The sequence below is a fragment of the Sus scrofa genome, chromosome 1 (assembly GCF_054392235.1).
Source record: "Sus scrofa isolate SSC_HxYL_T2T_F1_AM1 chromosome 1, Sscrofa_HxYL_maternal_Yorkshire_Landrace_v2.0, whole genome shotgun sequence".
Classification (NCBI taxonomy): Eukaryota; Metazoa; Chordata; class Mammalia; order Artiodactyla; family Suidae; genus Sus; species Sus scrofa.
Genome location: NC_139383.1, coordinates 40616734 through 40643155, shown reverse-complemented (window position 1 = coordinate 40643155; position 26422 = coordinate 40616734). Strand labels below are relative to the sequence as shown.

At 36.7% G+C, this 26422-nt stretch overlaps 1 long non-coding RNA gene across 5 annotated transcripts in view; it reads left to right on the top strand.

Annotated features, from left to right (window-relative positions):
• The window catches only part of LOC146406045 (uncharacterized), a 181690-nt gene that overhangs the window by 7794 nt on the left and 147474 nt on the right, over positions 1 to 26422 (top strand). The window contains exon 2 of one of the 5 annotated variants that reach the window (XR_014839880.1): positions 18598 to 18771. The exons of the other annotated variants lie outside the window; for them this stretch is intronic. This is a non-coding gene — a long non-coding RNA (uncharacterized LOC146406045). The remainder of the gene's footprint in view (positions 1 to 18597; positions 18772 to 26422) is intronic. 5 annotated transcript variants of the gene reach the window in all.

Genomic DNA, 26422 nt, shown 5'->3' with positions numbered 1-26422 from the left:
GACTTTCTAATCAGTACTGAAGTAAGTGATTGAACATTTTTTCCCCTCCAGTTTACCTGATTGGAAAAAATGAACGGAGTGTAAAAGCTACTGACTCTCAGGTGTATATGGTAAAGACCAAATGTTAGTAAAGGTTCAGGGTAGATTAAATGTGTTCTGAAATAATGAGTTTCTTGAATTTCTAAAATTATGTATTTTCTTTAGCTCTACATTCTGAAACAAAGCACACACATCCCCCACCCACCCACACACTTTGCTGAGCTGCACTTTGGCACCGAGGGTGTGACTGCTAAGTCATAATAAACAGAGTAGCCAACAAAAACCACTTAACTAGGCCCACCTATACAGTGTGACCATGTGGAGGATAAGCCTCACTAAAATATTTCACCTGGCATGAGTTCCAGTTTTGAAAGTTGAATGAGTTTGCTTTTGTTTCTCACTAAGCTTGGAAGAAAGAGGACTCTGAGGGAGGAGGAGGGCAAAGAAGGGAGGAATGAGTTAAGTCCTTAGCATCTTTACTTCTTTTGCTTTGCTTCTTTTCAAACAAGTGCACCACATTGAATAGCATGTGGAAAATTGGCATTTCCAGTGAATAAAAATTAACTGGCAAACAACAAAAGGAAAAAATGGAGGAATGCTGTTAGATGCTGTTTGGCTTGTCTTGTCTTGTCAGAGAAAGAACACGTGTGAATCGAATGGTTTAAGATGAATTTCACCTACATGCTGGCTCCTGTTCAGATGTTTTAGATTTCTTAGTTGAGTTTGTTTACTTGGTAGATTTTTTTTAAGTATATATATATATATTTTTCCTGTAAGTTAGGGATAAAAAAGAAGATCAAAAAGTAATATGGGTGAACAAACTGTTCAAATGTTCCACTTCAAAAATTTTCCTCACTTTTCTTTTTGGAAAAAATTTAAAAAATCATTTAAAAAGTCAGAAAACCAACAAAAGTATCTGTAGAGTTCTGGCCTTTGGAGAAGTGTGCTAATCTGACATTTTCAACTGAAATCATGTCTTTATAAGAAAACACATAAAACTGTTTTCAATATCAAAATACTTTTCTTCATGCACAATAGCCCCCTCCCTCCTCCACCCCATATGCTGCATGGACTTAAAATATTTGAAATTAAAACCTCAGTTGGAGTTCGTCTTGTGGCTCAGCAGTAAGAAACCATGTATGAGTCTAACAAACAGATTAGTATCCATGAGGAGGGGGGGGTCAATCCCTCGTCTCGCTCAAGTGGGTTAAGGATCCAGCATTGCTGTGGCTGTGGTGTAGGCCCCCTAGCCTGGGATTGGACCCCTAGCCTGGGAACTTCCATATGCCTTGGGTGTGGCCCTAAAAAAAGACAAAACAAAAACAAAAAGAAAAACTCCTCACTTTATCTAGGGAATTTAGAAGTGTTCACTTGCCTCTCTGTGCTGTGGATTTATCCACTGACTGAATGTATTTGGTCTTAGTAAAAAGCCAGAAGCCAGCCTCATGGCTGTCTTGTTCCTTGTCATCTTCCTTTCAGGAAGAAAAACCATCTGACACAAAACACAATTTATATTTTCATTTAAAGAAATGATCCTCTGAATACAAAACAGACACCCTTTGTCATGTCAACTCCACCGTGGCTTGCGATGGAATCAATTAATCAAAGCAGGTATCTGGTAAAAGAACATATGTTCAGTGACAGATTTCAACTTTCCTGAAAAATAGCTTCATGAAAAGTTGCACAAGCTTATAGTTTAGTGACAAGGATGTCAAACAACTCATCGCATACGTAAAATAACTCACAGCAAGGACCTTTCTAACAGTATCAAGGTCATGGGGTTTTCACTACTCTTAGACAGGCCATTAAATTATAATGACTAATGGTGCATTTCAAACAGTGTTTAACTTTCAAAATAATTGGACATTAACTTCAAGGAAAAATATATCACAAGGGAAAAAATTCCCTACAAATGATACTATTCTGTAAAATCAGAGTTCATAATTTGATATTAAGTTATGGCCATCTGAAAGATAGGAAATTTTAGAATCAGAGACTCTTGAATTGTCTAGGAACTTAGATCACTCAGTATAATTATGTTACTTCATGGATGAGGAAGCTTAGGTTTAATGATATCAAGTGAATACACAGCAATTTATGAGAAAAGCTTGGTCAAGACTCAGTTTTCCCAACCCCCAGCCCTACTAGGGCACATTACACTACAGCATATTTCATGCAGTTTCTGGGATGATATACTTGTCTCCATTTCCTATCAGTGTCTCTGGCCTCTACAGTTAAAAGGAAAGGTGTCTGGATTGGAGCTGAGGAGATTAGAGTGGATGGCACACTAGCTTTCCTTACAAAGTAACAGCCATATTTCTCCTGAGCCCAGAATCAGACGATTGCCCTTTCTAAATAAGATCAGAGTGAAAGGAACACTTTACTGTCTTTTGAACAAAACCAAGAGCTCAATCCTAAGAAAGAAAGAAAACCCTTTTCCCCAGTGATTTTATCATTTTGATGAATTTCTGTTAGAAGTTGACAATATCTTTTTGAAGACAAATATTCCTACAAAAGCAAAATAAGAAAGAGAATTGCTGTTAAAGAGTTTTTTTCAATGACCTCTTTTTCAATTTTGTTTCTGTGTGTGTGTGTGTGTGTGTGTGTGTGTGTGTGTCTGTGTGTAAAAGCTAAATAAAAATATGTTAAAGCATTTGGACCATAAATAAAAAAAGAAAAATTAAATCAAACATTCCAAACGTTAATTTTTATGTTCTAAAATGGATTCACTCTATGACTGTTTTGTTTGATTGTATTTGTTTAAAAATTACAAGATTTAAAGCAGGGCATATTCAGCAGACTTTGAAAAGTTTGTAACCATTGACTGTAGAAGCAGGTGATTAAGAAAGGGTTCAGAAACTACTTTGCATGGGCTTCCAAATTATTCATCATTTGAATCAGTCCAATGTGTTCAGCTTTCACAGACCAGCGTAGTATCACTGCCAAATTGAAGTTGGCATCTTGAAAGCTTATTGAATGTTTTCGACCAAGTGTTTTTTTTATTGTTTAAAATTTTGCAAAGTAAGAAAGAATAATTATTGACGATGGAAAGCACTTGCTTGTGAAAATAAGTATTTAACACTGTTCCTCCAAGACTGGTGTTCTATTTTGATATCTCATATTTCTCTTGTATGCTGGTGAATAGTATGTCTCAGCACTTGTCTTCCTGGAAACTTCCTTCATCGCACTTTGGCTCAGGAGAGTTGAGTTCCAGTACTATTGACCAGGGTAATTTAACTCTCTGGGAAGCTAACACTGAAAGTATTATTTCTTATTACATTTTTTTATGTTCGCCTTTAAAGTCACTTAATCAAGTCAGCTAAAACAAAAGTTCTTACATTCCCTCTAATGAGTTTAATTTTTCTTAGAAGATGTTGCTTGTTTATAAAGTTAAAATGGGGAACTATCTTTTATGTAGAAAATAATGATTTACCTTCTGAAAATGCAATATGGACAAGTGGTAAACTACTTAATAAAACTTAAGCTGCCCACAGTGTAACACATTGTATAACCAAAAAGGCTACTTAGCTCATTTTACTCTAAACAGCAAGAAGAAGCCTGAGGGGACTTTCAATACCACCTGGAAATCTTAGCTAGATCAGCCAGTTCCTCAGGTACATTTCACCTTCCATGTTACTACAGGCACCAGTGTTGCTAAATTTCTACAGCAACATAGCAGAGATCCCTCTCCCCCAGTGTTCAATAACGTCACGTCACTTTTCTTTACCCTTCAAAGGTGGTCAACCTTTGCTGAAAGTCTCTTTAAGGCCTCTTATATTTCCTTTAGGTGCCTTCAGATTCTTCCTTTTACCTCACTCCAAATCCACTGTCACATTTTAAGACATTTGTTATGATAGAACATTACTTTGAAGCCCATATATTTATATTGGTTATGTATTACTGTGGGATGGATCACCTCAAATCTCGTGGCTTAAAATGACAATATTATCATCCTTCATATTTTCTGTGGATCAGGAATCTGGGAGCAACTTCCTGGATGACTCTGGTTTGAGGTCCTTCAAACCAGACCTATATTTCAGCTAGGAAGGTAGTCACCTGAAGCCTTCACTGAGTCTGAAGGATCCTCTTTCCAGGTGATTTGGTTGCTGAGCTGGTAGGGTGGCACTGCTCCTGTGAGAGGCCTCTGATCGTCACCACATAGATCTCTTGATAGGGCTGTATGAGGGTCTTATGGCTTGGCAATATTGGGAGACAGTTTTCTGAGCGTTTCATACTTTGTGAGCAGAGGAAATTACCTCCTATGTTCTGAACTGTCTTTTGAAGAGTGTTTGTAGAGCAAAAGAGCCTTGGTAGACAGTCTCTCTCCAATCAGAGGGTAGTTCATTTTTCTTCTCCCAAATAATAAAGGTATTATCTCCCTAAGGTAAAGATCAGACAGGTTTGTTGCCCATTATAAAAAAAAACAAAACTGGGTTTCCTAAACTTGGGGTCCACTTCCTTTAATGAAACCACTTCATGGATAGGTATCACTTGGCCCACTTTGCAATGGCCTATGGAACTGGCACAATGCTGATTCTCTTTCTAGTTCCATTGTTTTCATAATAAATTGTCCTTTGGGGATGACCCAGGAGTCTAATATCTTCTACTATCTCTCATGAAACTGTGGCAGGGCAACTTGTTAGCTTGCAAATGGGTAAAATCTCAGACCTGCACAATTCTTGACAGGCACCTGGCTTCCCTCAGAGTGAATGACCTAGCAGGCCTAGACTGAAGCTGAGGTGACTTTTTGACTTAGCTGAGAAAGCTACACATCATCACTTCCATAGTGTCCTACTGGCCAGCCCTGACTCAATGTGGGAAAGGATTATACAAAGGTAGGAAATATCAAGAAGGTGAGGACAATTAAGAGCTATTCTGATACTGGGCTATCACAGCTTTCCTAAAAACTATTAAGAGTGTAAAAACTTGAGCTCAGGAATAACATATTGATTATCTATGTGTTCTCTGCAGAATTCAAACTAATGTCTTTCATATAATGGCTACTCAAAAATAGTATTTATTGAATTGCAGTTGGTCTAAAAATACTACTTATGGTCTAGGGAACAGGACACATGAAATGTGATAAATAAACCCATAAAAATAGGAAATATTTCTCAGTGTACATTTTATTATCTAATAAACAGAAGAAATCTCAGCACTGAGTCAGAAATGGTAGAGTAACTAGTCTTATAAAAACCCACAATAAAAGACATAACTGGCTGATTTTGACTACCTAATATTTTCTGCTTTATCAAAATCTTCTGAACATTATAAAATAGAATTGAGAGAATAAGATTTGTGGAATGTGTGGCCAAATTTCAAACACTCCACTCATAAATGTTTCAATAGTGAGGTAAGAAGAATAGATTAAAAAGGACAAAACCACTTTAATTCATTCAAATAACTTAACTGGAAAATAATCATAAGATTAAATATGGCCTATTAAATCAATTTTTAACTTAAAATCATTTTAAAATTATAGAATTAATAATTTAACCAGAGAAAATGATTTGTATTAATCCTTAGATTGCTTACAGTTATTATTATGGAGTTCAACTATATTTTTGTGGAAGTGTACTAAAATTCCTAAAAGCAAGTGAATTTGGATGCAGTTGGAGACATACGGTCCATTTTGTGTACATTTAAATTTGTAAATTTAACTTTCTAAGTTAAAGGGAATAAAAGAAGAAAAGTGCCTTTCACAAAATAAGGCTCTTGGCTATATGCAAATTACTTCCTCTGACTTGCAAAGAAACAGTCATCTGTCCCTACTTTAGGGAAAGTTGGCTTACTGTAGTGAACTTCCTGAGAAATAGATCCTCAAACCATGTTTACTTCATACAATCTCAAAGACTTTCAAGGTTAATTTTGACATATACAATTCTTCAATAAATGTCTTTAAGGATTTGATCACTGAATAATATTTCAACCACACTATGCACTATTTTTACGAAATTTTAAGACAGAGAGGAAGAAAAGAGATTTGAGTATGGTGATGTTTTTCATCTTAATATATGTAAATCAAGCTTCCATCATCAAATTCTGCCCCATTTGGGTTCATGATATCAGCTGAGCTAATAACACAGGCTTCTTTGAAGCTCAGTGACTGAGATTTATCCAAGAAACCTGCCACAATCTCAGCAGAAATAATTTCCAAATTCTTAGGCAGTTATTATATTTCCTGGCCTGGGAGCATAATGAGTTTAAAGCATTAATTAGGAGCACATTCCATCTTTTGCCTCCCATGGTTAAACTGTTTAATTAAAGGCCTTGAAGCCTTCTGGGCAAAACAATCAGCACATGGTGTGATCATCTCTTTCTTATTCTCTTTGCTTTGTGCTTCTTCATCTTTTGGAACTTAATTCGTTTATTCTAGGACTGTTTGGCACTCTCTACTCAGGCAGCAGTAGACAAAAGAAGTCACTAGTAGCTTGGTTTTGTAGATTCTCAGAGAGATTGATTTTTGATGGTTGAAGACAGTCAGGCACTGCACAAATATTTGGTTGAGTGAGTGCCAACGAAGCTTCCTGACACTGCTGGATGTTTTGAAACAACCGATGAATCAGATGTCCTTCTGTGTTTACATGTGAAGGAATGTTCAGGCAAGAAGAGGAGATGAAACTAGAAAGGAGCTATAACCCAAAGAAGCAAGGGGTAAAAGGCCATGGTAGAATGTTACAACAACACAAACAGTGAGGAGATTATTTCTTGACAGGGGGAATTAAGAGAGGACACAGGGGTGGAGTAAGATTTAGGGTCCACTAGAAAAATTTAGACATGCAGAGTTTGGGGGTTGGGAGAACATGGAAAACAAAAAGAGAGAACAAGTAGGCACAGAGAGTGTGGGTTACCAAAGACAAGGATATAAAAGAAAATAATGGAGACCAAATTTGAGTTAAGGTAAATCAGGGAAGCTGGACTTCAAATTCTACAGCTAACAGGGAGCCATCAAAGATTTCTTTTTTTTTCAACAGAGTTGTGACATAATCTAAATTTGCTTGAGTGCAAGAGAGTGAAGGCAGTGAAACATTTATGAGGTCAAATCATGTAGATTCTTGTTAGGTCATTTTAATGATTTCAGACTTTATTCCAAGACCAAAAAGAAGATATTATTAAAAAGCTTTTAATTGGGGAACTAGTTATTTAGATTTGTGTTTTAAAAAGCTCACTCAGGCTATAGGGCAGATTGGATTGGAAGGGGTAAGAACAGAAATGGAGAGAAAAGGAACTATCCTGTCTCTTGTAGCTCTTAGTATTTGCAGGCTGCCCTTTTTGTTTGATAATCCATTTCAGACAATGACAACCCCTTCTGGCTTGACTTGGTATCCTTTTCCAAGCATCTTTTCAATATTCATTGTCTGGTCTCTCACCTTGTGACCATAACCAAGAAATATCCTTTCCCTCAGTAGAATCAATAGACTGGACAACTCACTACATGGTTTCCCCAGTAGGGGAACGAGGAGGTAATTAGAGAGAAATGCTGCTATTTGTCACCGTGATTGTAATAGATTTTCCTCGGTGCATGTGCATGTGTGTGTGTGAAAGAGAGAGAGAGAGGAGAACACACCAGCCCATCTCAGTATTAGAGTCACAAACTTGAGGCCTGTGAGAGTGTGAGGTTGGCAATGAATGTGGGTTTGGAACAAAGGGAATCTGATTTCAAATCTTTTTTTTTTTTTTTTTTTTTTTTGTCTTTTTGCCATTTCTTGGGCCGCTCCAGCAGCATATGGAGGTTCCCAGGCTAGGGGTCTAATCGGAGCTCTAGCCTCCGGCCTATGCCAGAGCCACAGCAACGCGGGATCCGAGCCACGTCTGCAACCTACACCACAGCTCACAGCAACGCAGGATCGTTAACCCACTGAGCAAGGGCAGGGATCGAACCCGCAACCTCATGGTTCCTAGTCGGATTCGTTAACCACTGCGCCACGACGGGAACTCCTGATTTCAAATCTTAGGCTCAGTGGTCTCAGGAAGCAAGTACCCTCAAACTTTTAAGATTGTGGGAATAGGTGGGGAGCAGGTACCCTGTCCAAAATGAAAGGGCTAATTAATATTTTGCCAAATGCTGTGGATGCTGGAGCACCCTGGGGCAATAGCAGACTTGGAGAGGCATATATACATATATATATATATATATTTTTATATTTTTTATATGTATACATACATATATATATATATATATATATATATATTTTTTTTTTTTTTTTTTTTTTTTTTTTTTTTTTACAAAGAACCTTTAACAAAGCTTGTGGGAAGAAAGCAGATGGGTAAAGCTGTAGCAAGTTAGGGCATATATGGTTACTTCCCCAGGTGATTGTTTAACAGAGAACAGGTCTATGGTCAGAATCCCATCACCTTAAGTGCCCCATGGTTGACCCGTTTTTATACCTTAGGCTTGATAATAAAGATAGTTGAGCCAATTGTAAATATTTCCTTCTGGTGAGTAGAAATAAATCTTAGGAGAAAAGGCTGTAATATAAAGATTCTCTGCTGGCTTCTTTCTGTGTTCTTGTATTGCCTTTAAGACCCTGTGACTAAATTAATAGTTTCAGTGTGGTATGAAATAAAAACATTAAAATGCACCTTTGAGAGTTTTCTGGTGGCTCAGTGGGTTAAGGAACTGGTGTTGTGACTGCTATGGCTTGGTTTGCTGCTATGACGTGGATTTGATCCCCATCCCTAGAACTTCTGCATGCCACGAGTGCAGCCAAATACAATAAAATAAAATGACATAAAAATGCACTTTTACAGGTGGCAAAATGTGACATAGCAAGAGATCAAGAGATAGAGTTTCTTTTTTTTCTTTCTTTCTTTCTTTTTTTTTTTTTTTGTCTTTTGTCTTTTGTCTTTCTGGGACCACACCAGTAGCATGTGGAGGTTCCCAGGCTAGGGGTTGAATCCAAGCTGTAGCTGCTGGCCTATGCCAGAACTACAGCAGCAACACAGGATCCAAGCTGCATCTATGACCTACACCATAGCTCATGGCAACGCCAGATCCTTAACCCACTGAGTGAGGTCAGAGATGGAACCTGTGTGCTCATGGATGCTGGTTGAGTCCATTAACCACTGAGCCACAACGGGAATTAGAAGATAGTTTCTTGCCCAAAGTTACATGGTACATTGGTGTGGTGCTATGTTATATACAACTTATCATCAGGTCAGTGAATGGGGTTTTAGGTGTGAGCATAAGACTACGATTAAAACCCAATAAAAGAGGATAATTGATGATATAGCTGAGAAGGTGACTCACCACCAAAGTACCATGAGTGGTACTGTTTTTATGGTTGGCTACTTACACCTCATCTGAAATTTCAATATAATTAAATATAAGAAAACATTTAGAATATTCAATTTATGAGGGAGTTCCCGTCGTGGTTCAGTGGTTAATGAATCTGACTAGGAACCATGAGTTTAAGGGTTCAATCCCTGGCCTTGCTCAGTGGGTTGAGGATCCAGCACTGCTGTGAGCTGTGGTGTAGGTTGCAGACGCGGCTCGGATCCTGCGTTGCTGTGCCTCTGGCGTAGCCCGGGGGCTACAGCTCCGATTAGACCCCTAGCCTGGGAACCTCCATATGCTGCGGGAGTGGCCCTAGAAAAGGCAAAAATACATAGAAAAAAAAAACAAAAAAACATTCAACTATGAAAAGTACTTGCTTTCCTAGGAAAACATGCCCATTCATAATACTGGGTTCAAAGTAGGTATTTAATTGTAAGAAATCTAGCTTAGAAAATTATGAAACAAGGAGCCATCAAGGCCCAAACCCATAATCATTCCTTAGATACTGCTAAATATTGTTTGCATTATCATCATCATTATTATTATTTTTGTCTTTTTAGGGCTGCACCTGCAGCACAAGGAGCCTCCCAGGCTAGGGGTCAAATTGGAGCTGCAGCTGCCAGTCTATACCACAGCCACAGCAACGCTGGATCCAAGCAGTGCCTGCAACCTACATCACAGCTCACAGCAATGCCAGATCCTTAACCCACTGAGCAAGGCCAGGGATCAAACCCACATCCTCATGGATACTAGTCATGTTCGTTAACTACTGAGCCATGACAGGAATTCCTGTTTGCATTATTTTAAAAACTATTTCATGGGTCTGTCACTGAATAATTGTATGCCCTCTCTCATGTAAAAACAACTGTATGTGACCATAGTTTGCAGTCTGAAGTAAAAATAAAACTCTTCAACCAGAGACACATCTCAAAATGTTTCAGTACTTGCCTATATTGATTTTATATTGATTTTCTAACATTTATTCATTAATTTACATCCTCAAGAAGTGTTAGCAATGTTATCCAATAGCAAAGAACATAGGTCCCTGTTCTCAATCAATTTATGGTTTAGAAAGACAAATAAGACATATTTGTATATTAAGACAATTTTTTAGTTATTTCTGTTAAGACTATCTGCCCACTTTATAAATATGTGAGAAAATGGTATACAGTAGTGTTTTTTCCACATTTTTTAATGCATATGCATTTAAAAAATGATTTCAGCCTTTGAAGTTGACTTAAATAGTTTTTCCTACTCTAAGATTTAAAAATAATTCACCTATATATATATTTGTTTGTTTGTTTTGTTTTGTTTTTATTTTTATTGGGTTTTTTTTGTTTGTTTGTTTTTAGGGCTGCACCCATAGCACATGGAGGTTCCTAGGCTATGGGTCGAATCAGAGCTACAGCTGCTGGCCTATGCCACAGCCACAACAACATGGGATCCCAGCCGCATCTGTGACCTACACCACAGCTCACCTCAGTGCTGGATCCTTAACCTACTGAGTGAGGCCAGGGATCAAACCTGCAACCTCATGGTTCCTATTTGGATTCGTTTCTGCTGCACCATGAGGGGAACTCCATTCACCTATATATTTTCATAGTCTATCATGACTTCATTTTTATACTTATATAAATTTTCTAGAATTAATAGTGTATTAAAGAGAATTTTTAAATGTTTAGCAGTTCCTCAAGCACCATGTGGTATTTTGTTCACTTAACCAAAATATTCTTATGTTTAGAAATTTTTATTTTTATTATTTATTATTTAAAATATGTTTTATTAACATTTTGGGGGATTTTTGTGAATATACTTCTTCTTCATATTAATCTAACTAGATTTTCTAGTGACAATTAAATCATGTTTTAATTATTGAAACAAACAAACAAAAATCACCTAGCTTGTAGGATTAGTATTTTAGAGAGGGCAATTCTGTAGTACCTGTCCAAGTTTAAAAGACAGATAGTCTTTGATATAATTTTACATTCATAGATCTCATGTAAGACAAATCAGTGAAAATCAGTAGAGCAACAGACTGGGAATCTAGCAAAGAAGTCTAGGCATCCAAAGAGTGTGAATCAAACCCAAAATGCAGGAAGATACACCTTGACACTGAACTAAAGGCCACTAGGTACTCAACTAAGTCAAGGTCTCCTTTCATTTCAATGTGAATATAATCACAAGAAAGTCTACTTAAACTTCAGATTCTTGGAGGAATTTCCAACAAGCTCCCACATGCTGGTAATTCTGAACATGTTAGTCTTCAGATCACACCTAAAGTACCAAGGCTCAAGTACTTCCCGCTAAAGCAATACTTTAAACAAAAGAGTAAGAAACTAACTGCCTTGGCCCCCATTCCTGCCCCTCCTCACCAATGGCTAATAACATTAAAATTTAGAGCACTGTGTCTGGTGATTCCACACTAAGACTCAGAATATAACTCACACAATACCCCATTTTTCATGTATATTTGCTCAGTTCTACTTACAACATATTCAAATGCAAGGCCACTTTTCATATTATTTTATGCCGTGAGTTCCCAAATGTAAGTGTGCATCAGAATTACACAGAGAGATTATTAAAACACAGATTGCTAGGCCCATTACCCAAAGTTTCTGATTCAGTAGGTCTGAGATGGGGATGAAAATCTGTACTTTTAGCAAGTTCCTAAGGGATACAGATGCCGCTGGTCAGGGACCATACTTCAAAACCCCTGTTTTATGCAATAGTTTACATGCAATAAAACTGAAATCAGGAGTTCCCATCGTGGCGCAGTGGTTAACGAATCCGACTAGGAACCATGAGGTTGCGGGTTCGGTCCCTGCCCTTGCTCAGTGGGTTAACGATCTGGCGTTGCCGTGAGCTGTGGTGTAGGTTGCAGACGTGGCTCGGATCCCGCGTTGCTGTGGCTCTGGTGTAGGCCGGTGGCTGCAGCTCCGATTCAACCCCTAGCCTGGGAACCTCCATATGCTGCAGGAGCGGCCCAAGAAATAGCAACAACAACAACAACAACAAAAGACAAAAGACCAAAAAAAAAACTGAAATCAAAACAAACATACTCATGCCAATGTCCAGTGATTAAAAAAAAAAAAAAAAAAAAAAACCCAGAAAGTTCAAATAAATGCAAAGGAAATATTTTTCTTATTTGAATAAGTCAAACTGGAAATGCAGGTCCTTTCCATCCTCCATGAAGAAAAAGGAGATAGGATTGGAAAGGCAACTTCAAAGCCAAGGGCACTCCCTGGAAAATGCCCCACATCCAAGTTAAGAACAGAAATGTGAAAAAAAATCTTAATCACCCTCTGAAGCAAGAGAAACATTGATTCATGAGATGTGTAAGCATGGCTCTTAAAAGCAAAAACTTGACAAGGCTCAATCTTGTGAACTAAAAAGGATGGAAAAATATCCAATATGCAGCCATATTAAAATATTTCATAACTCTTCCCTTGTTGAGACCATTGAGAGGAAGTCCTCCAGGCTTAAGTGTAAACCTTTAAGTATTACAAGAAAAAGTCAGGGAGAGTTCTGTGACCTTCTTACCTTCTGCATTAGGACAGCTAAAGCCCTTAAGTGATAACCAAGGGCAAACATAGAAATTTTGTTAGTATGGTAATCATTTCTTTATTTAGGTCTATACATGTGATGTTTGGGACTGAAACAATGTCTTTAAGAATAAAGTTAAGTTTTCCTGGCAAAGTTTATCCAAGGGAAGATTTTAGGGAATCAGTGAGCTTGGAAGTTGCCACCATTCCTAATACGATGTTTAGAATATTTAATGTGACCATAAATAAGCTTCTGGATGGTTTGAATGCTTTCCATTCGTAATAGTAACTGAATCAAAAAGGAATCAAGAATGATTCACCACATAAATTAGGCATTTTCTGTTTATAAAATTTTCTCTTATATTTGAAAATTTTAGATTTTTTTTTTTAGACAAATGAGTACCTCATCTTAGGAAAACATAATTTACATTTGGAAATTTGAGGTCCAGTTAGTCAATAATAATGACATTGATAGATTTAAGTTGCTACCAGCTTTTTGCTACTGCATTCAATGTGCAATGAATGCTCTTATAAAGACAACTTTGTGCCCATATGGGACAGCTTCATAGATGCAGCATTACTGGATCAAAGACTACATGCTTTTAAAATCTGATTGATTATGCCAAATTGTCATCCAGAAGCTTGCACCAATTTACCCTTCCACCACCAATTTGAGAGAAGTTTTCACATTCTCTCCCATAGTAAGTGTTATTAAAATATTTATTCTTTTCCAAACTGAAAGGTGAAAAATGTTTTTTAAGTTTATAATTATTTGCTTATTAGTTAAGTTGAAGGGATAATAAAGAATTCATCCTAAAAACAGGGAGGGGATGAGGGCAATGGTGGCAATACAACATTTAGTTTTTGGAGTGTAGTAGTTAAGGTTAAGTCTAGCTGGTGATATAGAGAGATTCTGAAAGGCAGTGGCTTAAATACTATGTAGGGTTTCTTTTTTCCTCTCTTGCTCATGAACCCTTCTGGCTACTTGGAGCTAGTGGGGCAGCTCTGCTCCATGCAGTCATTCAAAATCAGGTTCACAGCATTTGCCACACCTAGCATTTTCTCTTCATCTGCATGGAGGAGGCTGGGTTGTGAATATCTACATTCCAGCTTATGGGAAGGGAAGGAGAAATTCCAGGACAAGGAACTTCCTTTGTAAATGCAGTAAATGTTGTATACACCATAGATTCTCACATTTCAATTTCTAGAAGGTAGGCGACTAGCCATATGGAGCTACAAGGGAGGCTGAGGTATACAATCTCTAGTTAGATATCAGAGTGTTCAAAACCAAAAAGCTAGCTATTTTCCTGAGATGTTTTTCAAAGAGAAATATTAGCTTTGCCTTCAGATTCTATGCGTCTGCCCTGTCTGTGCCAGAGGCTTTGCATAGCATAGCTGGGGATTGAGAAAAAAACAAAAACAAAGACAAAAACATTTGCCAGGTGAATAGCTGCTATCCTAGGAAGTTGGGAATGTGTTAATTTTCTCCAGCAAAGATATAACTTCTGGAATAGTAACTACAATCAGATTAAGTTTTTGATAATCCAGTCATTCTCCAAGGTCCATCTTCCCATCTTCCCAGAAGCTGATTTCCCAGGTCCTTCTTCGAAAACTTCCTAGGTCTAGAAATTGAGTGGGAGATTATAAGAAGTAATGAGCTCTTCCTTCGGTCACTCCAGTTAGGATTTTGCTTACCAGACATACACTCTTTCCAGTTTTAGAGATCAAGTAATGCCTGCCGGCTGCTTATCCGCTTTATACCAGAGAACATTGTTGCCAACTAGCCACAGCAACAGATCTCTGCAGGTCAAAACACTGGTTGCCACTCAGTCTCTGTGGCTGATTATGGCAATTGCAACCACCTTTTCTCTGAGGGCTAAGCCCTAACACATGGTATTTCCCACTCCAGGACTGCATTATTCCCATTGAAATGAGAGGGTCCAAGAAATGAGAGACCCTAGTACAATGGTTACATCCTTCATCTTTATTTTCAGTTTGTCAAAGGAAGCTACCATGGACTTTCTCAAGGACATTGTTCTCTTCTTCATGAATTTCTAAAATTTCTTATTGCCTCAATGGAAAATATGTTCTCTGGGATCTCCTGACTGACATAGAAGAAGGATGTGTAGGTTATATATAATAAATCTACCTCAATAGTCTCAATTCTCTAAACCTTTAGATTCCTTCCTTCACATAGGGCAAGGAAGTTCTGGCATCTTGACATCGTGAACTGTGGGTTTTCATTGAATCCATGCTTCAGTAGTCAAGAGAGGACACTACTAAATGTACTTAAAGCTGCTTTGGCTGGCACACTAAATTCAAAATTCGAGCTAAGTACATCTCTACAGGTAATTCACTCCTATATTTTGCCTTCTTCAACAAATATTCTTAAACACTCCCTCCCCCCAGCTCATTAGGTTCCTACTGATACAATTTTAAAAGATTTTCTAAGTGTCAAGATGCCTACTCAGTCTCTTCTGGAAATAAGCTTATCAATTTTCCACCTGAGAGATTCTGGGATCTAGTTCTAGTTATGGGTAGAGAGACGATGAAGGATGACACACAGGTGGGTATTGAGAAGAACTGATATCTCATTGTGAGGTAAAAGTCCAGATGAAGTCATTGAAAGGTCTTTATGAATGGAAAGATGATTTTTCTCTTACACGGGGAGAGAGGCAACTTCATTCAAAAGAACCTCAGGATGATTTGAGGAATCCAAGTTCACACCTTTATATGGATTTATCCAAATATGCTTGTTCCAAGTCTCAGAGTCCAGCTTCTTAACCAATGCTCTAATCTTGTGGTGATGGTGTGTATTTATATAATGTAGCAATTCTGCAACATAAACAATCTTATTTTGGGCCCAATCCTCAGGGATATCTGCCCTATGGTTACTAAAGAGAAGAGGTTCTCTTAAGGTTACCACAGAAGTTTTTCACTCTCCACTAGTGCTTTGTGTTTGAAATTTAAGTCCTGTAACTTATCTTTTTTTGTTTTCATAAGCTCCCAGGATAGTTGGAAACAGCTAGTCTACCCCATAGTCTTTGTAATTATTATTGTCAGAGAATCCAAATGCAACAGCCATTTGATATCTGGCTCTCCATCCCACATCAGCACTAAGTATTTATGATGCTATGCCATGACATTACCAGTTTATCATTTTCCTCCAGGAAGACCATGTGTTCATCAAATATGTCAATGAATCAGTTCCAGAATATTATATTGAGGATCTACTTTGTGTGGCTACTTCTGGTGTCTGGTACTAGGTTAGTCAGAATCCCTACAGTAACAGAATTCTCCCCAAATGGTTCAAATGAAGAGATTCTAACAAAGGGCTACCTATGGATGTGTGTGTAGGGTGAGGGGTAGTGAGAACCCATAGTTATGTCTGTGATGATAGTACATCAGCAGGAAAATATACCATTCCTAGGACCAAAATACCAGGGAGGAAATGAAGTTTCTTGAGCCCAGAGAGAGCCAGAGTAATAAAAAAGGGGCCAGCTGGCTGAAGTTTTAGACTTGGAGAGATGCAGCTAATGCTGAATAGAACTGCCAAGGCATGAAAAGTCAGAAAAGAAATACTCTGATTTCTCTTCCTAATATCCTGCCTGTGCTTCCACTGGCTGAACTTAACTGGAAGTCAGTCAATAAGAGAAACAAGGAGTTGCAGTCCTTGAGGGGCAGTCTCTGGCCACAGAGTTAGGCAGGGAAAGGGAGAAATGGAACTGTGAAGGCACTCACAGGGGCAGGATGGAGGAGGGATGCAAATGAAGAATGAGCAGCAGAGATAAATGTTTCGTATGTCATCACAGTTTATCCTTTTGCTAATATTATCTCTGTTTCCTATATTTTATATATAAGAAAAGGGAGGGCAAAAGGAGCTAAGGAAATAGTTTAACATCATATAACTAGTAAATGGTCAATCCAAGGTCTATATATATAGTGCATATTTATGTTCCTTCCTCTTCTATACCATATCATGACTTAAACATTTAGATATGAGCAAGGAAATGAAAGGAGATTGAAAGTGATGGAGTGGAAATGGGTGAAAGAACACAAACAAAACATGCATTCTTGACATTCTTGAAACAAGTACTTTTAATGACACATTTTCTTAAGAGAACTTATCACAATCTGGGAATACTTCCTTCCTTACAAGTTTGTCATTTGTTTCATTTTACCAGAATGCCAGGCCCATAAAGACAATGGTTTTGTCTGTCTTGTTTATTGCTGTATTCCTGGTGCCAAGATCAGTACACATTTGCAGATTCTCAAAGACTATTTGTTGAGTGAAAAAAGTAAATATATGAATAAATGAGTGGGTCAGGACATAGCATATTCCTTTGAAAAATGGGGAGCACAGAGTAATATCCTGAAATATTAAATTTTCAAATAGTCACAAATACCATTCAACCTTTTCTGTACAGGCATCTATTCTCTTGCTTAAATACACTAATCATTGCAGTTGTACCTTTACTAAAGGCAATCAGTTTTGTTTTTATCCCCAATTTTAACCTCTATAAAACAAAGATAATATATTGACCACAGCAGCCTTTTAAATACTTGTTAAGAAAAAATATATAATTACTTTTTCTCATATTTAAGATAAGCACCTGGTTCCTTCAGCTTTTCTTCAATGTGGACTAATTTCTAGTAATGTTACTCTCCTGGATGTTGTCTTCTGTGCACAGCCCAGACTTTCAATAGTTGTCTTGAAATTGATGACACCAGCTTAATAGAGTATTCCATATATTGACTGGCCAATCAAGAGCAAAACTGCTTCTCTTATTTGGGGGAATATATCCTAATTAACCTAAAAGTAAACACTATTTCCCTTTGTAGCCACATCCTGTTGTTGATTCAAATTGAACAACCTAGGAACTAAAACCCTGTAACTAAAATCAAAATCCGTGGGATTATATCAGTGCCAGCTTTGGCTACACATTTAAAATTCCAGGTTTAGGATGATGCTGAGATCCATCTCATCGTGCTGTTTGGTGGCTGGCGCTCACTAGATACTGATTTCAGATTCCAGTCTATTCAGTTTGTACAGACTCACCATGGGTATCACCAGAGTGATTTGCTCTAACCCAGCACTCACATTTTCTTATACACTTTTCCTTTTCTCATTTCCTTCTTTTAAAGTAGTCTTTTTGAACAACTTGTCTAATTCTATGCTTTACCTAAAACCCACTGAGGTAAATGGAATCAAAGGAAAGTCACTGCAATACCAAAGGATGTACCTGGACTTGAAAAGGCTAATTATGCTTGAATGAATGTTAGAGAATGACAAATGTTTGTGCAAATATTTGCCCATCTGTGTGAATGACTATGAAATCCTATGTTTACCTACAATTGTCATTATGATGTGGGATTGATGAAATATGTACAAATAATTTTTCTTAAACTAAGCTTTTTTTTTTTTTTTTTAAATGGCACCCTTTGTAATATATACCACCAGTGGCAAGTTATATCAGGCTAATGTACAGCCTGAGGTGGTGTCAAGAAACAATGAGATATTTCACCCAATCATATCCCTTCTCATTGGTCACTATTGTAGAGTTGATGATTTTTCTCAACTCCCCCTCCTGCCATATGCCTGGCAGTGCACGTGCAAGGATGGAGTGTATTTTCCCTCCTCATTGATGTTGAAGTTGACCCTCTGAAGTTTTTGGCCAACAGACATGGAATTCTGAGCCAAAGTCTTCAGAGGCATCACATGTTTTATTTTGCCCTCAGAGCCTCCTGCGGGCCACTGTGAAGGGGTCATGGCTTGGGTAACTCCTGGTATTTTAGTATGTGGAGACATAATGAGCCTACCTACAGCCAACCAAACTGAAGCCTGAGACAAATCCCAACCAACCTACACTCTGTGGCAGAGCCTCTTCAGACAAGCCATAGACCTGCAAGAAGGTAAATAGACACTTGTGGCTACAAAGCACTGAACTTTTGAGTGATTTGTTATGAAGCATTACAGTAGCTACAACGGATTTATTTAGTCACATTAAATTTGGGGGGAATTAATATCAAAAGAAGAGATAATAAAAAACAAAGTTGAAGGTGATGTCAGGAAAGGAGCACAACTTTTTTAAAACCTGAGAAAAAATGGAGGTCTTATTAAAAAGAACCAGTTCCCTTTGCCTTCAATTCCTGGCCTCCTCCCAAATAATGGGTTATATGAATTGCCATCTTGTCATATCAAAATTTTAGTTTTTAGTAATTTTACAAATGTGAGTAACATTTTACTAGTGCGAATAGTGAATAAAAATATCTAGAAACAAAGGAAGAGTTTAGATTTTTTTTTTTAAAGGATAAATTGGGGTCTGAAGGTAGGCACAGATGGTCTGTGGTTCAATTTTCATGAATTAACATTCCCAGTGAAATCCTGTGTGCATCTCAAAGGGGTTTAAATGTTAGAGATCCATTTACAGAGTACAGTATGTCTGCTTTTGATATCCTAATCTTAACGTGCCCTGGAAAAGATAATATGGACTTGGAAAAAACTAAAAGAAAGAGACAATTTTCTTTTCTTGTGGGAGAAAAATGTTTCTAAAACATGCCACAAGTCAGTTGAAGCTTTGTTTTTAGGTGTCTTGTGCTCTCATCCTGTTAGGAAAAGCTGAATGGAAAAACCGTTTCTATTTCTAAAACTGGGAAATTAGAACGTTACTCTTCAATGCTTTTACGGATATATAACTAATGAGAAATAAATCTAGTTACATTCTTTAACTCCTGCCACCTCCCAAGAGTGGTGGCTCTAATTTAGCATGACCTGCTGTCGGCTCAGGAAATTTCCACCCTGAGATTTTCCTAGCAGAGTCAAAATCAGTCACAGTCAGAAACAGATAAAGATTGTTTTTATGAGCATGCCTGAAACTGCATTTAAATTCTATCTTTAAAATTTGCAAAGGGCTTGGCTAATGATTTTCCATAGTGTCATTTTTAAACTATTTTGGCATGGTCTGTGAACAGTATATACATTTACTGCTCAAAAATTAATCAAAAAAAGCCATTATATTTCTTGGAACAGAGTACCTTTGAGAAAGTAAAAATCCATCCCAATACACTGACATTATCCAACTTATTAGGGGTGACAGACTTAGGCCTGGGTAAACCTTGGCCTGGTAGTAGACTAAGAGTAAAAGAGGAACTTGGAACAGGCTGGGTCTTAGGCAAAATGATGATGTGGGTTCCAGGTAGAAATAATTCTAAGTAGGTTTTAGAAATGTCTCCACTCCTTTCCCCCAGCTGAGTTAATAGCCTTTTCTCCAAAGATAGTCTTTTTGTTCAGTCTACTGTAAGGAAAGTTCCAGGCCTACTAGACCTACTATAAGGAAAGTTATAGGATCCATAAATTCTCCTTTTCTCTCTTTCTTTCTTTCCTTCTTTCTTTCTTTTCTTTTTCTTTCTTTCATGAATTTTTTTAAGCTGTTCAAAAAAAATTCAGTTAAGAGGCAGAGGGAAAACACTTTGCAGATGAAATTATAAATGAGGTATAGATCCCTAATGTGGTCAGTTATTAATTACATAGTGAATAGTCTAAGAAACAAGCATAAAACTGTCAATTGCCTATCACTGGAAAGATGGGCACAAAGGCAAGAGGAAAGAGCTTATAGACAAGCCAAATTAAAATTAAAGCGAAAGAACTGAAATGGATGTTACAAAATATATTTAAGGTATCTCCAACATTTGCAGGCAAATATTCTATTCTGTGAATGTCATTTAAAAGTGTAATAATATAAATTTAGTTCAAAGACACTAAACTTCCAATAAATTCCCTTAAAAATGTCTAGAAGTTTACTGTTAAACAGTCTGAACTGAACTGTTTACATATTAAAAGTTCTATCTTTTGTCAGTTATTGGAATAGGAGCTGTGTCAAGCAGAATTAGAGTTCAGGCTCCCTTTCCTTCCTTACTTAATTTCCTTAGCTTTGCCTGGGTTTGGTGCTGACCCTATAATTGATTCAGAGGTTAGACATTAAACACATTGAAGCAGAGACTGAGACAATCCTTTCACCAACACCAGTACCTAGCACAGTACCAAGCATGTAGCAAAAACTTCATAAACTTTTGCTATATAGAAAACATGGATGATTGGTTGTTGGCCAGGAGTGGAGCATTGGGGTCTGAGGTGCTAAACAAACAATACTTCTCTATCTGATTCATGAACCAACTGAAAAGTAACAACAAAATAACTCTTGGCAAGGCTGATAAAGTAGTATGACTTAAATAGGTGGGTGAATGGATTTCCTAATACTGATTCTCAGAATTAGATGAAATTTATCTGCACAGGGACAAGGAGTGCTGGACCACCATCTCCCAAAAAGAGAACGGGAAGAGAATGGGGCTAACTTATTCATATTTAGTTTCTTCCAGATTCACCCATTAAATTGAATCTTCTGTCTCCTTGAGGAGGAATAAACAATGGGTGGAAAGAAGCTAAGAGCATCACATTAATGGGACACTGCCACATGGAAGGCAACTTTAGGAACATGGAAGAGCCATCTTCCAACAGTGAGCACCATTACAGAGCTGATTGCTGAGGCTGAGGCATTCTTGTTGCATAAAATAGTGTCCACTTCTTTCTTTTAGTTTCACACAGCAAATGCCTTCCAAAATGTTGACTTTCTGATATCTTGTAGAAATTAAAAAGGTTCACAAATATGTCATCCCAGTGTTTGCCTCCAAAACTTAGCATAAGCAGTCAATCCCTAAACAATCAGGAGTAGAATCCAATTTCCCCAACTGCTCTTTAAGTTCAGAGGCAAATTCTGAGCACATCATTGTCCTCAATGGAGGCTTCATGGAGTGAGTCACTGATGGAATTACACATGAATCATGGGAAAAAAATTCAAATGCCAACCTAAAATATTTTGACGCTATCTGGGGATTTAGGAAACATGTTAGGCTAGAGAAAATCCTTCAGTTATTTCTATATATAATGGTATTTTAATACGATAAAATACACTCAAGAAAATCTTCAAAACATGCAGATATGGATTTGTATATCAGTTCTAAGAAAAACAGAACCCTATAAAAATTCAAATTTAACTGATTTTTAGGGTCAGAAGCCTTAGAAAGTACTGAGCAGCACATGGTTCCCATCAGAACATAAATGAGTCTGGTCAGCCAAAAATTCACTCCTGAATTGTCAAATTGTTTCAAAGCCACACTGAGAACATGGTCAAAATTATTAAATTATACTGAAGGAAAAGTTTCACCCTATTTCACTTTTTGTAATGGAATTTTCCCTTGTTCTCTTGATCTAAAAGCAGCTAAAACTTGTTTCAAATGATTGAAAGTTGTCAAATGCAAATACTTAAGTGAAACAAAAGGATTACAAAGTTATGCTTACCTGGGAAACTTAGAAAGTAAATAGGAGTGTTTTAAAGGAGGAGGAGAAAAAAAAATAATCTGGTTGAAATATTGCACTGAGAGGATTAAGTTTGTCCAAGAATTATTTTCTTCTTGAATTGAAGCTGAGTCAGTGGAAACATGATAAAAATCACTAATTTGATTAAAAAAAATTCATGAATTAGTCTGTTTCTATATTTGGCTATATTTCTTATTAAAAATGTACAAAATAATTTAGGGGCTTTCAGAGTCCAACTTCTCTGATTTCTGGTTTCATATAGAACAATCACAAACAGCTATTTCTGAATAGTTTAGATCTTCTTCTCATCCTTGCATTTTTCCATGATGTTTTCACAGAAGAAATGTAATAACTTAAAATTTTATATGCCCTCATCAATTAGCAGTATTATATTATCATATATCATATATTTTTGTCCAGTATTCTTTTACAAGATAATTTTAAGGAAAATGTTAATGGAGAGACACGTAAGTACAGAAACACATGGAATACTATAGAAATAAAAATTCACATTCCTACACTTCCTTACCTTTTCCATTTCTCTCACCTCTACCTCTTGTTTTCCCAACAATCTACTTCTGAATATTTTCCAGCCTTCCCATGTGTGTTAATTCAGAAAATTTCTACTCCAGTCCAGTGCTTTTATGCACCGTATTTTTTCAGTGATTCCTAAATTTCTAAGCTGGATGTTCTCCTCTCCTTTGTGGTTTAATCCTCATTTTGTATTTCCTGAGAAAATTTTTTTTGAGAAAAGGGATACTAAATCATCATCTAAAATTCAAGAGCTATAAACAAAACTCATTGCTTCTCCCTCACACTGACTTCCTCTCCAACTCTGGGTTGCATCCAGGGGCACTGGGTCTATGTCAAGTCTCTCGAAGGAGGAACTTGTTACTCTCAATATTAGAGGCCATGATATAATAACTAGTATCTCAAGCAAGAACTTCAGGGTTATCGTCTCTCTTCTGTTTTTCCTCACTCAGTCCTCTCCACCTAATTTATTACCAAATAACTAACTTTTTCCTTTGACAGAGTTCTCTGATATGCTATATTTTCTATAGAGAGTTGTTTTAAAGTGTAAATATTAATTCCACAAGTATAGAAATCACTCTGAGTAGAAACTGAGTTACAACAAGTTTGGTCTCATTACTCTTCACAAAGTTTGAAGATAGATATGTCTACCTGGTACCAAAATAATCATTCCTACCCTGGATTATCAGTAGCCTGATAAAAATAGAATATATGTACACACACACATATACACACATACATACATATGTATATTTAACTTATAGGTATGAAATCATCAAAGTACACAAAGTATTTGAACCCATCCTGCAACATCTGCTTTGATTATTACCATAAAGGAGCTCTCAAGGTGCTATATTTCTTTTCCTGGCTTCTAGGGCTGATCCTGTACTTTAGGGGCAGCACAGTTTCTAATATTCACTAATCATTCACTAATTCACCAATCCATCATTCACTAATTCTCATGGTCTTATGACACAAATAATGTGATATTAGCCAGTCACTCCTTTCTCTAACTTTGCCTCCTCATTCCTTACTGGCCAGCAGGATAGCCAGCCATCTTAAGAGACAGCTTCAAATTCAGTCTTGCCAGAAGCAGAAGGGTGGATAAAAGCAACAGATTTCAAGATCCCATCATTTCTAAAATTTTGTTTACCCATTTATTTATTTTTAAAGAATTACTTGATAAGTAACTACACTAAGTCTGTGTTGGTGCAACCATGTGAAAGATAAGCATCAAGAAAAATGTCATCACAATAAGAAGCTTTAGCCATTATACAGCGGGGAGAAGATAGTTGTATAAAATTTATACATATCAGTTTCCTTTATATATTTGTAAACTTTGCTTTCCTTTAAATTACATTTATTTGCCAAGTAATATAAAACTTCACCAAAATTATGTCAGATTATTAAACACACCTGTATAATTTAGTTGATTAAAAGATACACAGATGAGTTTGATCAAAATGCCTGGCTATCTTACTAACTGAACTCATTAATCAGCTAACAGTGGAATAATCAGTAGTAATTAGCCATCAGCCTCTTTTCCACGGTCATTTTACTAATTAAAATGCTAGCTTTAATTTGGAGCATAGGAAATATAAATTAAAAAGTATTTATTCTAACTACAGTTCACAGTGACCGATCCATTCTTGGTTTGCTTGTTATAATTTCTGTGAGAGGACACAGGAACTACAGATATTTCCATTTTATAGGAACTGAATGTAAAATTACTTATCAAGTAAGTGTTAAATCAAAGAATTAAAAATACATTTAGATCTTACTGTCATCTCATTTTAAAAAATAAAAAGGAAAAGGTTTTGTTCAACAAAAAACCATTGACAAAATGAAAAGGCAACCTACAGAATGGGAGAAAATATTTGGAAATCATGTATTTGATAAAGTGTCAATATCCAAAATATATAAAGAATTCATAAAACTCAGTAGCAAAACAGAAACAAAAACAAATCAAAACACAATCTGATTTTTAAAATGGGGCAGGAACTGAATAGACATTTTTCAAAAAAAGAATACAGAGAGCCAATAGGTTTAGGAAAAGATGTTCAACATCACTAATCATTAAGCAAATACAAATCAAAACCACAATGAGATATCACCTTGTACCTGCTAGGATGACTATCATCAAAGAGACAAGAGATAACAAATGTTGGTAGAGAAGTGGAGAAAAGTAAACTCTTGTGCACTATTACTGGGAATATAAATTGGTGTAGCCATAGAGAAAACAGTATGGAGTTTCCTAAAAAAATTAAAAGTAGAACTACCAGATGATCCAGCAATCTCACTTCTGGTATATATCCAAAGAAAATGAAAGCAGAATGTAAAGAGCTATCTGCACGCCCATGTTCATTGCGATATTATTCACAATAGCCCAAAAATGGAAATAACCTAGATGCTCATAAATAGCTGAATGTATAAAGATGTGGCTAATGTGTATAATGGAATCATTATATCTATCACTATATGTGTTATTCAGTGATGAGAAAGAAGAAATCCTGCCATTTGCAGCAACAGGGAGGAAATTTGAGAGTGTTAAGCTAAGCAAAGAAAGCCAGACAGAGAAAGATACATACTGCATGGTATTTTTTATGTATGGAATTTTTTTTAAAGTCAAATTCATAGAAATAGAGAGTAGAAAAGTGGTTGCCAAGGGCTAGAGGGTGGGGATAAAAGTACAAATGTTTAGCTATTAAACAAATGTCTTAAGGATCTAATGTAAAACATGCAGACTACAGTTTATCACATTGCATATAATTTAAATTTGCTGAGAGTAGAATTTACACATTCTCATAAAAAAGATAAAAATGTGAGGTGACAGATGTATTAATTAACTAATGTTGGGAATTAACTAAATATTGGGAATTCTATATGTGTACTATATCAAATCAGCACAATGTTACATTTTACATATCTTATGATTTTATTTTTCAACTATAACTTTAAAAACTGGAAAAAAATTCAAAAATAAAAGGAAATTTTTATTCAAGCCTAAAAATTACTCCCTATCAGTTGTCGTCTTGTTGAAAATCTTAACAGTGCCAAAAAAGAATTTCAGCCAATCTCAAGGACTAAGATATAAAAATGCATTTATTCCTAGTTAATAAACTTTTCTATCTCTCATACAAAAATAGAACAAATCCATGAGTAATAGGGTGCAACTGAGGGACTGCTGTTCTCCTGTTATCACTGTGGCTGATATGTTTGTAAACATACGTAGAGAACTATAACAAGAATAGAGGAGAAAAAAAGAAAATTCAATTTCATATTTCCATGTAGGTCCTTATTGCTATGGGGCCCCCAGATGACTATCAGAGAGGGTTCCCAGGGGCCTTTTACCTTGCTTAATCTGAAAGTCTCTGATGCAAAGAATGCTCATGAACTCCCCAGACATTGCTCTCCTTAGTACCTTCTGCTTTAGGCAAAGCTTCACATGATTGCTCATATTAGACAAAGGTCTTACTTTTATGGAGAATTCCACAGACTCCATGGACACTCTATTCCAGAATTTAACAACTCTCAAGAAGCTCTGCCTTATTCTATAAGGTCCATTCTTTCTCCCTGTTCTGTGTTCTGATGAGATCAAAACATCTGGTCCTCATTCCTAAAGTAATGATATTTCCTGCTTCAGTGTTCCTTTTTAAAGCA